General features: G+C 34.8%; 1 pseudogene; it reads left to right on the forward strand.

The window, feature by feature from the left end:
* Window positions 1-482: 482 nt before the first annotated feature.
* On the forward strand, window positions 483-6,227 carry LOC109399940 (pre-mRNA-splicing factor 38-like; annotated as a pseudogene).
* The last annotated feature ends 7,134 nt before the right edge of the window (window positions 6,228-13,361 follow it).

Below are 13,361 nucleotides of genomic sequence, written 5' to 3' on the forward strand. Positions count from 1 at the left end.
ATGTGGACTGGGGATACAATAGACAAAAGCGATCAAAACAAATTGGGCGGACAAAAGAGTGTATCGAAAGAGTGATACTTATCTGACCGAAGCAGGTAGATATTTATCACAGGCAGGTCGATGGTAAAGCTGTCCGTCGCGTCTGCCTTCGCACCCGTCGCCGCCGTCCTCTTCGATCCCAGCAAGAAACGTTAGGCTTACGTAAGACTAATGTAAGACAAACCGGTGAGACAGTTAGGCTAACAAAATCCCTCACGTTAGGCTCAGGTTCGACAAAATTCAGGCTAATATGACACACTTTTGTTAGACATATTTTCGAGCTCGACCCTTTGTTAGGTATGTTTTGGCTAACGTGAGCCTAATGTTAGGCATTTTTTGCTCTGGGCTGTTAGACGCCGGTGAGGGATTATTTTTATGCTGGTTTATTTACATCTAGCTGTCATCCACAGTGGAAGTAAAGATGTGGTAGTGAACATGGTTGGATTTTCACTACCACAACTTTACATCCACTGTGGATGGCAGCTAGATGTAAATAAACCAGCATTAATATAATCCTCAACAGCTCAAAGCAAAAATACCTAATATTTAGCAAGTTATAAAAGTTAATAATGGTAAGTGATATCGCTAAGCAAATCGCTCAAGAATTTGGGATTCCTCCAGAGAATTTTATAATAACCTTCGTTTTTTAAAATTCCTCCACAGATTCAACCGGGAAATCTGTCCGGTTGGTTAAGGAACTTTAATTTTTGTTGCATTTTCTTCGCTGCAATTTCCGCGCATTTTCATGGTTTCGCTGCGGCAACGATGGTCGACCGTACGGCGGTGGACGCTAAAAACTTCCCCGGCACCAATCCGCAGTATCTGATAGTGAAAATCACCTACAAGCGTATTCCAAGTACTGGAAGGAACCTGGCGGCAGAATTGCTGGTGGACAAAGCGGACATTCGTCTTCTGGGCGGGGTGTTTGGTGGCAATCTTAAACCAACGACGTTTCTGTGCTTAATAGTGAAGATGCTGCAGATCCTGCCGAAGAAAAATATCGTGGTGGAGTTTATAACACGAAGAGTTCAAGTCTGTTCGGGCGCATGGGGCGTTCTACCTGCGGCTGGCTGGTTCTTCGCTGGATTGCTACAAGTACCTGGAACCGCTGACAACCGAAAGCTGCGGCTCCAGAACCGGATGGGCCATTTCGAGTTGGTTCATATGGAAGGGTTCAACGAATTACTGCAGGAGGAACGCGCCTGTGACATAATTTTTCCCCGGATCCAGAAGCAGGACGTTCTGGAGAAAAACAACAACGAACTTGAGCGCTGTAGACGAATGAGAAGGAGAAAAAGCTGAAAACCATCCGGATCAGGGATTGTGGTGGCAAGTGGGATCGCTTGAAGTCGAGAGAACGGCAGCTAATGGCAGAAATGGTAAAAAGAATCCACGGGGGAGTATAAGGAGCAGCACCGAGATTGGGACCGAGGACGGGAGCGAGACAACGAACGAAGAGAACTGTGTAGTGACCGGAATCGTCCAAGCATATCCGAACCTCCGGCAGACACCCGGCACAAGGAGCGTGAAGTACGTGAAAAATACGGTCTTGTTCGACATGGCAAGTGGGAGCGAGTTTACAATCTTTCGAGAATCGTCTAACAAATTTCATTATAATATTGTATTTTCCTCTACAAATTTCTGCGAATATTTCTCCACAGGTTTATGAAAGCATTCATCCTCAGAATTCTTCGGGAATTATTTTAGAGAATCAGAAAAAAATAGATTCCTCTATGAATTTCCGCACAGATTTTTATTTTTTCTTTCTTTCTTTTTAATTTTTATTCATTAAAATCTTATTTATTTAGCCTAATTCTACACTTGCACAGATTTCTTCGTTCATTACTCTACAGATTCTTTAAGAAATCATTCCACAATTTATGAGGATATCCACTAGGTTCTTTCGGGAATTTCTTCAAATATCCCATCAGAAATTTATTCTCAGCTTCTTCCGGGATTTTATTTTCAAATTTTTCAGGATTTAATCTAGGGATTCCTCCATGCCTTCTGAGTTTTTTTTTACGGATCCATTTAAGAATTTCCCAAAAGCATTCTTCGTTCAATCTTCCAGAAATTGCTCCAGGAATGTATACAGATATTTTTTCGTTCATACCTCCAGAGATTCATACGGAAATTTCTACACAGATTCCTAAGGAAATACCACCAGATTTTCTCAGGAATTTCTCCAGCGATTTATTTGAGAATTACTGCAAAATTTCCTTCAAGAATTTCCCAAGAGCTTTGTTAATTTATCCTGAAATGTATTAGAAAATTTATTTAAAGATTTCTGAGCGAATTTCCTCAAAGACTCCTTCGTCTAGTTTGCCAGATGTTCTTTTGTAAATTTTCTAGGATTTGATCCAGAAATTTCTCTGGAGATTAGTTTAATTCTGGAATTTTCGCACGAGCTTCTTCTTTTTTCCTCCTGAGAGTATTTCACTTCCTTCTGATTTTAATCAGAGTTTTTTTACAATTTCCTCTTGCATTATTTTGGGAAATCCATCGAAGAAATTTATCGAGATATTTTCAAAAATAGCTCCAGAGATTCTATTGGACGAACACCAGAAAACCCTGATTTAGGTACTTCTTACATTGCTTTAAATTTCGAAATTCAAACCGTTTTTCCACCAATTTCTCCATTATTCCTCTATTGAGAATTTCTACAGAGATTTCTTTGAAGTTTCCCCAAGATTTTCCCTTATTCATGGCTCTAGAGATTCCTATGAGAACTTTTCCAGTGATTGATGAAGACATATTTTTAGAAATTATTTCTGAAATTTCTGCAGATTTCTTGGGAAATTACTTCAGAGAATAAACTGAATCCTTTCTTTCAGAGATTCTTTCGGAAATTTCTCCAGAGATCTTTACAAAAATTTAGCGTCAAATTTCTTCGGGAATTTTCCCACAAATTTCATAGTTTGTTCCTCCAGAGGTCATTTTAGGAATCCCTTCCAGTATTCCATCAAAAAAAATCAGAGATTCTGTCGGGATTTCTTCTACAGATTTTTCGAGATTTCCTTAAAAAAATATTTAGACATTTCTCTAAAGAATTTTTCTTTTATTACTTATGCGATATTTTTTCGGAACTTTCGCCTGGAATTAATTCGAGAATTGCTACAAGAATTTCGTTATCTGTTTCCCAAAAACGTTTCTTGTTTCTCCAGAAATTACTTCGGGTATGATACACAGAAATTATTTCGTTCATTTCTAAAAATATTCTTCCAGGAACTCTTTCAGAGATGTTTAATGAGAATTTTTCAAATGATTATATAATTTTTTCCACAAATTCCTTCGTTTTTTCCTCCAAACTCTAGAGATTATTTTAGGAATTCTTTAAATACTTCATTATAAATTTATTATGTTTTTTTTCGGGATTTCCACCAGAGATTTTTTGGGAATTGCTCCAGAGATTTTTTTGTGATCGACTGTACGTTGGTTGACATCTTTGGGAGTTTATTGGCATTTCAGTCTAATTTGATCAATCAAAAACAAATATATGTTTTCTTAACACGACGATTCCGTCCTTATTGTTTTTGATTGACCAAATTACACTGAAATGCCAAAAAACTCCCCAAAGATATTTCTCCAGATCAATTTGAACACTACTCCAAAGGTTCTTTTAAAATTATATCTACAATTTTGTTTTGTCAATCCTCCTGAAATTCCTTCGGGAATGTGTCAAGATTTGGGAAAAAAATACTGCAGAGATTCCATAGAATTATTAATAAATTCCTTCGGAAATTTACCCACAGATTCTTCAAGACTATCTCCACAGATTTCTTCGGTCATGAGAGATTCTTTCAAAATTCCAAAGATGCCTTAAAAATTCCTCTAAAGATTCTTTCCGGATTTTTTTTCGAAAAAAATGTCCACAAGTTCCTTTGGGAAATTTCCTACGAAATACTTGGGAAATTCTTTCAAATACTGTATCGGAAATTTCATCGGAGCTTATTTCGCGATTTATTTTTCAGATTTTTTGAGAATTCATCCATAAATTTCTCAGAGATTTCTTCATTCATGCCATGCCTCCTCAGTTTTTTCTGTATTTTCTTTTCTGTATTGCTCCAAGATTTTTATACAAATATTTTTTGTTCAATCCTCCAGAAGTTCTTCCTGAAATTGTGCAGATATTTCTGAGAGGATAACTTCAGAGATTTCTTCGATAATTCCTCCAAAGATTCTTATGGAAATATCTAAGGAAATTTCACCAGAGATTTTCCGGCAATTACTCTAGAGATTCATTTGAAAATTGCTGTACCGATTCCTTTAGGAATTTCCCAAAAAAAAACACTTTGTTTATTTCTCCAAAAATGACTTAGAATTTTATTCAAATATTTCTTGAAGAATTACTGCACAGATTCCTCTGTTCAGTTTTACCGATATTCTTTAAAATTTATTCCAAGAATTGTTACATAAATTCCACAACAGGTTTTTTTGGGAATTCTTCTGGAGATTTTTTTAGGAGATTTGATTTGATTTGGAATTTTTCCACAAATTAATCTGTTTTTGCCTGAATAAATATTTTAAGCATTCTTTTGAATGTTCATTACATTCTAAGGTTTTTTTCAGAATTTACGGCTGAGATATTTTGGGAAATCCTTCTAAAATTTCTCGATAGTTTTATTCTGAATTTGCTCCAGAGATTCTATAGGACGTTACTCCAGAAAATTTTAATCGAAATACTTCTTAGATTTTTTGGAAATTTTGAAAACCTTTAAGAGTTTTCCCACAAAATACTTCGTTTTTCCTCAATTGAGAATTCTTAATGGCAGCGTCCATGTATTACGTAACGCTAAATTTGGCATTTTCCGACCCCTCTTCTCCCCTTCGTAACATTTTTGTTATGAAAATCCTAATTTTTTTTTGTATGGGCCGTAACGCGCGGTTCTTACTCCCCCCTGCCCACAATGGGCGTAGCCAGAGCGGGACAAGGGGAGGGGATGGCGTCTCCTCCCCTGGCCGCTAGATTTTTTTTTATTCGAACCAACCAATAGGTTATCAACAATTCAGAGTTCCAGGAAAATTGTCTCAGGAAATAAACTATTCTAATAATTAAGGTTTTTATCCAAACTTATCAAACCTTTTTTACTCGAAAACCACAATAAATTTCGCCAAGTATTTCTCCAGGAAAACCATTTCAATCTTATCATAGAATTTTACCAAATAACTAGCTTGGTTAAATGTCTAAATTTTGTGAGTCCATCCAAAGATTCCAATAATAAAATTCGTCTATAATTTAATTCAGACACGGATTCCTGCATATTTTTTTTCTAGATATTCCTACAGAAATTCTTCCAGGAATTTGTTAAGAAAGTTTTCCTGAGATTTTCTAAGGAATTCCTCATGGGATGGCTTCCGAGTTTACTAGGGATTTCTTCTGGAATTCCTCCAGGTTTCCCTCGAAAAATTCCTCCAGAGATTCACCCTTGAATTTCTTCTGTGTTCTTTTCAGGGACATTTCAAAGGGATTATTTAAAAAAATCCTCCAAGGATTCTTCCTGGAACTTTTTTAAAAATTCCTTCAAGAGTTCCTGGAATTCTTTCAGGATCTCTTCCAGGAATTAATCCAGTACATCCTCCAGGAAATGTATAGGGATTCCCTTAGAAATTCCCCTTGGTATTGAGTCCAATATTTCTTCTGGGGTTTCTTCAGGAATTCCTCCAGGAACAGCTAGGGAGTTCCTCCACGAACTTCTCTTAGGATTCCTTCAGGATTTCTCCAAGAATTTCAAATGTGTTTTCTTCAGGGATTCTTCCTGGGATTCCTCCAGAGATTAACCAGAAAACTTCTTCTGTGATTCTTTCAGGAACAACTCCAGGGAAATTCCTCCAAGGATTCTCTTTTTAGTATTCCTCCAGAAGTTCCTCTTGGAATTGCTTCCAGGATTCCGCCTGGGGTTTCTTCAGGATTTTCTGCAGGGATTTCTTCAGAAACTGCAAGAGAGATTCCTCAAGGAGTTCCTCCACGAACTCTTTCTAGGATTCCTTCAGAATATCTCTAAGAATTCCATGTGCGATTCCTCCAGGAATTCCTTAAGTGTTTTCTCCACTAATTTCTACAGGGATTCCTCCACGAATTATTGCAGGGATTCCACTGCAAAATGCTGCAGGGATGCCTCTAAAAATCCCTCCAGGGATTCCTATAGAAATGCCTCTAGAGATTCCTCTAGGAATTCCTCCAGAAATTTCTCCAGGAATTCTTCTCGAAATTTCTCCAAGAGTTTCTCCAGAGATTCCTTCGGTAATCCCTGCAGGCATTCCTCTAGAGATTCCTTCAAGATTCCTTCACCTTGTATTCGCTAAGAAACTCCTCAAGGAATTTATTTGGCACTTCCTCCACGAACTGTTTAGATATTCCCTTAGGAATTCTTCTTGAAATTTCTTTCGAGATTCCTTCCGGAATTTCTTCAGAAATTCTTCCAGGGATTTCTTCTGGAACTGCTAGGGATTTCTTCTGGAACTGCTACAGGGATTCCTCCATGAACTCTTCTAAGGATTCCTTCTCAAAGAATTCCATCTGCGATTTTTTTGGAATTATTCCTGGTATTCACCTGCGATTTTTTTTTGGAGATTCCTCCAAAAATTTCATCAGGAATTCATCCAGAAATTCTTCCCGGCATTCGTGCAGGGATTTCTTTAAAAATTCCCCCAGGATTCCTCCAGATATTCCTCCAGAAATTCCTCTAAAGATTCCTCCAGGTATTCCTCCAGAAATTCCTCTAAAGATTCCTCCAGGAGCTCCTCTGGTGTTTCCCTCAGGAACTTCTACAGGAATTCCTCCGAGAATTCCTACAGGATTCCTTAAAGATTTTTTCCAGGCACGCCTACAGGAATTCCTTCGAAGATTTCTCCAGGAATTACTTCAGGGGTTCCTCCAAGAATTCTACCAGGCATTCCCAAGCATTATTCCAGCAATTTATCCAGGAATTTTTCCACGGATTCCTCCTTGGATTCTTGCAGAGATTTTTCCAGGAATTCTTTCAGAGATTCCTCCTGCTATTTCTTCATATATTCCTCCAGGAGTTGCTTCAGGGACTCTTCCACGAATTTCTCCAGGGTCTGCTCGAGGAGTTTCTCCAGAAATAATCCTAGGAATTTCTTCAGGGATATCTCCAAGAATTTCACCAGTTTATTATCTGAGAATTCCTTCATAAATTCTGTCAGCAATTCATTCAGGAATTTCCTTAAGAAATCCTAGGAAAACCTACTGGAATTTTTCCAGGGATTCCTCCAGGAATTCTTCCAGAATTTCCTCCAAGAATTGCTGCAGGGATTCCTCCAAGAATTCCGCTAAGAATTTCTCGAGGAAATTCTTCAGGGATTTCTCCACAAATATTTCCAGGGATTCTTTCAGTAATTCATTCGAGGATTTTTCCAGGAATTCCTCCTGAAATTGCTCTAGAAATTCCTCCAGAAATCCCTATAGACATTCCTCCAGGAATTCTCAAGGGATTGCTTCAGATTTTTTTCCCAGAGATACTCTAGAGAATCCTCATTCATCCAGTAATTGTTTCAACAATTCCTCTAGAGATTGCTCCAGGAGTTCCTTCAGAGATTCTTCCAGCAATTCTCACAGGAATACCTCCAGGCATTCCTTCAGGATTTCATCCACGAATTTCTCCAGGAACTGATCCAGGAATTGATCCAGGAATTGCTCCTGAACAACCCTCAGAAATTTTGTCATCAACTTCTCTAGGAATTTCTCTAGGAAATCCTCTAGGAATTTATTCAGCAATTCTACGAGGAAATTTTTCGGGAATACCTTCAGGAATTTTTCAGGGATTTCTCCAGGATTGTTTCCAGAGATTCCTTCAGGAATTGCTTCAGGGATTCCTCCTCCTCCTTCAGGGACAATTTTGTCCAGGGATTTTAACAGGAATTCCTCTAAGAAATCCTTCGAAGATTCCTTCTGGAAATCCTCTAGAAATTTCTCCAGGATATCCTCCAGAAATTCTCCAAGGATTTTTCCTTGGAAACACTCCAGCAATATCTTCAGGATTTTTTTGGGATTCCTCCAGGCATTCGTCCAGGATTTCTTCAAAAGATTCCCCCAGGAATTGCTTCAGGGATTTCTCCGCATTTTTTTTCTCCAGAAACATAGAAATAATAGAAATATAAATAGAAATCTTCCAGAATTCCTCTACAGATTCCTTCAGACATTCATCCAGTAATTCTTTCAAGAATTTCCCTAGAGAATCATCCAGGAAGGCCTCCATCAATTCCCACAGAAATACCTCAAGGAATTCGTGCAGGAATTCCTTCAGGATTTTTTTCTAGTAACTTCTCTAGGAACTCCTCCAGATATTACCCCAGGAATTTTTCAAGAATTCCACCAGGAATTTTCCTGGAATTTCTCCTGGACATCTTTCAGAAATTATGTCAGCAATTTCTCCAAGAAAGATGTCCTCAGAGATTTTTTCAGGGCTTCCACAGAGATTTTTTCAGGGATTCCTCAAAGCATTCCTCCATGAATTCCTCCAGGGATTTCCCCAGAGATTTCTTCACAAATTTTATCAGGGATTTTACGGGATTTTACCAGAGCGTCCTCCAAGAAATCCTTCGAAGATTCCTTCAGGAAATCCTCCAGAAATCCCTCCAAGGATTCTTCCAGGAAATTCTCTTGGAACTACTCAAGTGATTTTTCCAGAAATTTCTCCTGGAATTCCTCCCAGAATTCCTTTGAAGATTTCTCCAGTTATTCTTCCAGGGATTGCTGCAAGAATTTATACAGGAAATTCTCCACGAATTCCTGCTGGGTCTCATCGACGAATTGCTCCAGGAATTCTTCCAGGGATTACACCAAAAAATCGTTCAGAAGTTCCTCCAGGCATTCCTTTAGAATTCTCTTTAGAGTTTTTTCCAGGAATTCCTCTCAGAATTCCTCTGGAGATTTCTCCAGGAATTCTTCCAAGGATTTCTGCTGGGTATCATCCAAGAATTTACCCAGGAATACCTCCATCGGATTCCTGTATCGGTTTTTTTTCATAGATTGCTTTTATTACTTTTATCACCTATATTTTGATACAGATAATTTTTCCGAAAATTCTTGTGATGTTTTCGGAAACTCATCCGGAGATACCTTAGGAAATTTCCCCATAGAATCCTACCGGACTTGATCCAGATATTATTTCAAGAATTAATACACAGAATAAACCAAGATTTCCTTCAAGGTTATTTCCTAGTGATTTCTTTGTAAGATTTCCTCCTGAAATTTCTTCGTGCATTTCTGCTCAGGCATTTTTCAAAGGGCGTCTCTCGAACATTCCTCACCCAAAGGGTATTTGAATAACCAGAGGCATGGTTGGATTTTCACTACCACAACTTTACTGGATGGGATCTAGATTTAAACAACTTGATAATGTATGATGGTGAATGATAGCGGTTAGTAAACATCTCATGAAGTATCTTTGGGATTCCTACAGAGAATTGTATAATACCCTACCCTTCTTGAGAATCACTGTACAGATTCTTTAAGGAATTGCTTCATTGTTTCCATGACAATTTCATCCGGATTCTATCGAAACAGAACTAGCTGAACAGCAGTTTCTTAAGCTTTAAGTTTACTTAAAAATGATTTGTTCCACATTTATGCAGCAAAAATGTTTGTTGGGTGTTTTACAAATTCCTTCAATATATTTCCATTATTTCGGATGTTTCTCCTCAGATTACTGAAAGTATTCTTCCACAGATTGCTTCGGTAATTATTTTGGAAATTCCCTCGGTAGTTTATCCACAAATTCGTTTGAGAAATTCCTCACAAAATCTTTCGAGAAATCCTTCAAGCATATCATATAAAATTTATACAGAGCTCTTAATACGGGATATCCTTCAGTTTTTTTTTGGGAATTCATCTAGGGATTGCTTCAGAAATCTCTCCAGAAGTTTCTTCGCTCATGCCTCCTGAGTTTTTTTTCTGTATTTTCCTAGGTATTTCCTCTATAGATTAATTTGAGAATAGCTTCACAGATTCCTTCAAAAATTCCCCAAGAAAACGCTATGTTCAATTTTCCAAAAAAAAAAAAATCCTTCTAGAATGTATCCAGAGGTTCCTGAGAGAATAACGCCAAAGATTCCTTTGTTAATTCCGTCAGAGATTCCTCTGCAATTTTTTTCAGGTTTCTCCAGGCTTCAGAAAAAATAAGAATTGTAGGAGATTTTTCAAAAAAAAAATATTCGAAAATAGATTTAAAAATCTCTGAAAGAATCGCATCAGAGATTTCTCCGTTCAGTCTTCCCGATATTGTTTAGGAAAAGTTCCTAAGGATTAATTTCGTAAAATCCGCAAGAGATTTTTTTGAGAATTCTCCAGGATTTTTTTTTTTGAAAATTAGTCGACAGACTCCCCAAGGGATATTTTGAAAACAATTACTTTGTTATTTCTTCCAGAGGAGTTCTCTCGAATATTCTTTCAAAATTTCGGAGATATTTCGGGAATTCTACAAGTTTCTTGAGATATGTTTCCAGAAAAAGCTACAGAGATTCTTTAACAAGTTGTTTGAGGAAGTTCTAAGCCAATTTCTTCTTAAAGTCGACAAAATTGAAACTTTTCTCACGCACTTTGACCATTTGTTCCATTTCTAATGGAATTTGGCCCGCTGAATCCGAATCTGACTTCAGAATTCCTGTAACACGTACAGTTTTTGAGAAAAATAGGGTTTTATTCACAAATTTTCATATTTTCAAAGAAAATTTAATATTGTCTTTAAAATTTTTAATTTTTCATCTGCTCATTATAACCAATATTCATATTCAATAGATTTTGATCCACTGAGTCTGAATCTGACCTAATAATTTTAGTAATACGTAAATTTTTTGAGAAAAATTAGGTTTTATTGGCAAATTCCATATTTTCATAGAAAATTGTATTTATAATTTTATTTTTTTTTATCTGCCCATCTTTACCAATATTTATGTTCAATAGATTTTCATATTCTGATTTGCAATCTGACCTAAGAATTTCTGTACCACGTAAATTTTTTGGGAAAATAGGGTTTTAAACACAAATTTCATATTTTCATAGAAAATAAACTACTGTCTTTACAATTTTATTTTTTTTATCTGCTTAATAGATTTTCATATACTGATTTGGAATCTGACCTATGAATTTCTGTAACACGTAATTTTTTTTAGAAAAATAGGGTTTTATAAACAAATTTCAGTTTTCATATAAAATTAAATATTTTTTTTAATATTTTTAAATTTTCCATCTGCTCATCATAACCAATATTTTTATTCAATAGATTTTAATCCACTGATTCAGAAGCTGGCCTAAGAGTTTCTGTAACATGTAAAATTTTAGAGAAAGTAGGGTATTATTCACAAAATTTCATATTTTCAGAGAAAACTTAATATTGTCTTTAAAATTTCAAATTTTTTATCTGCTAATTATAATTAATTATAACCAATATTCATATTCAATAGATTTTGATCCATTGAGTCAGAATGTGACCTAATAATTTTAGTACCACGTATTTTTTTTGAGAAAAATTGGGTTTTATTCACAAATTCCATATTTTCATAGAAATATACAATATTCTTATTGTATTTCTAATTTTATTATTTTATTTGCCCATGTTTTCCAATATTTATATAAAATAAATTTTCATATTATGATTTGCAATCTGACCTAAAAATTTCTGTAACACGTAAAATTTTTGAGAAAAATAGAATTTTAAATACAAAATTTCATATTTTCATAGAAAATAAACTACTGTCTTTATAATTTTATTTTTTTCATAGAAAATAAACTACTGTCTTTATAATTTTAATTTTTTTCTATTTGCTCATCTCAAACAATATTTGTATTTAATAGATTTTCATATACTGATTCGGAATCTGACCTAAGAATTTCTGTAACACGTACAATTTTTGAGAATAATAGGGTTTTATTCACAAATTTCATATTTTCATATAAAATAAAATATTGTTTTTATAATTTTCAATTTTCCACCTGCTCATCATAACCAATTTTTTATTGAAAAGATTTTGATCTACTGATTCAGAATGTGGCCTAAGAATTTCCGTAACAGGTAAAATTTTAGTGGGGATTATTCAAAAAAATTCATATTTCATATGTTTCAATATTTGTATTTAATAGATTTTTATATTCTGATTCAGAATCTGACCAAAGAATTTCTGTAACACGTAAAATTTTAGAGAAAATGGAATTATACAAAAAAAATCATATTCTTATAGAAAATAAACTGTTGTCTTCAAAATTTTCATATTTTTATCTGCGCATCTTAACCAATATTTGTATTTAATAGATTTTTATATACTGACCTAAGAATTTCTGTAACACGTACAGCTTTTAAGAAAAACACCAACTGTTTTTAAAATTTTATCTCCTCATCTTAACCAATATTTAATAGATTTTGATCCAATGATTCGGAAACTGACCTAAGAATTTCTGTAACCCGTGAATTTTTTTGAGAAAAAATAAAACCCCATTGTAGCGCAGGTTAATTAGGTTGTTACCCGGAAATGTAAGTAGATCATTTTTTTGTATGTGCTATTGAATTAATCGAAATATGTTTGCTACTTTGAAGCTGCCCAGTTTGGCAACTACCCAGACTGTGTTTTCCTTTTACTTACGTCAACAATTATTTTTTCTTGGGTCAGATTTCGAATCAGTATATGTAAATCCATTAAACATAAATATTTGTTAAAATGAGCAGATAAAAAAAATAAAATTATAAAGACAATAGTTTTTCCATGAAAATATGAAATTTTGTGAATAAAATATTTTTCTCAAAAATTTTAAGTGTTACAGAAATTCATAGGTGAGAATACGAATAAGTGAAATAGAATCTTTTAAATATAAAATATGAATTAAGATGAGTAGATAAAAACTATAAAATTATAAAGACAATATTTTATTTTCTTTGAAAATATCAAATTTTCTGAATAAAACCCCATTTTTCTCAAAAACTGCACGTGTTACAGAGATTTTTAGGTTAGTTACCAAATCGGTGGATGAAAATCTAATAAATATAAATATTGGCTAAAATGAGGAGATAAAAAAATTAAAATTAAAAAGACAATAGTATATTTTCTTAAAACTATGAAATTTTGTAAATAAAGCCCCATTTTCCCAAAAAAATACGTTTTACAAAAATTCTTCGGTCAGATTCTGAATCAGTGAATCAAAATCTATTGAATTTAAATACTGGTTATGATGAGCAGATTAAAAAATTATAAATATTAAGACAATATTTTGTTTTCTATAAAAATATGAAATTTTGTGAATAAAACCCTATTTTTCTCAAAAACTGTACGTGTTACAGCAATTCCGAAGTCAGATTTGGAATCAGCGGGCCAAA

The sequence above is a fragment of the Aedes albopictus genome, chromosome 1 (assembly GCF_035046485.1).
Source record: "Aedes albopictus strain Foshan chromosome 1, AalbF5, whole genome shotgun sequence".
In the NCBI taxonomy this organism is placed as follows: domain Eukaryota; kingdom Metazoa; phylum Arthropoda; class Insecta; order Diptera; family Culicidae; genus Aedes; species Aedes albopictus.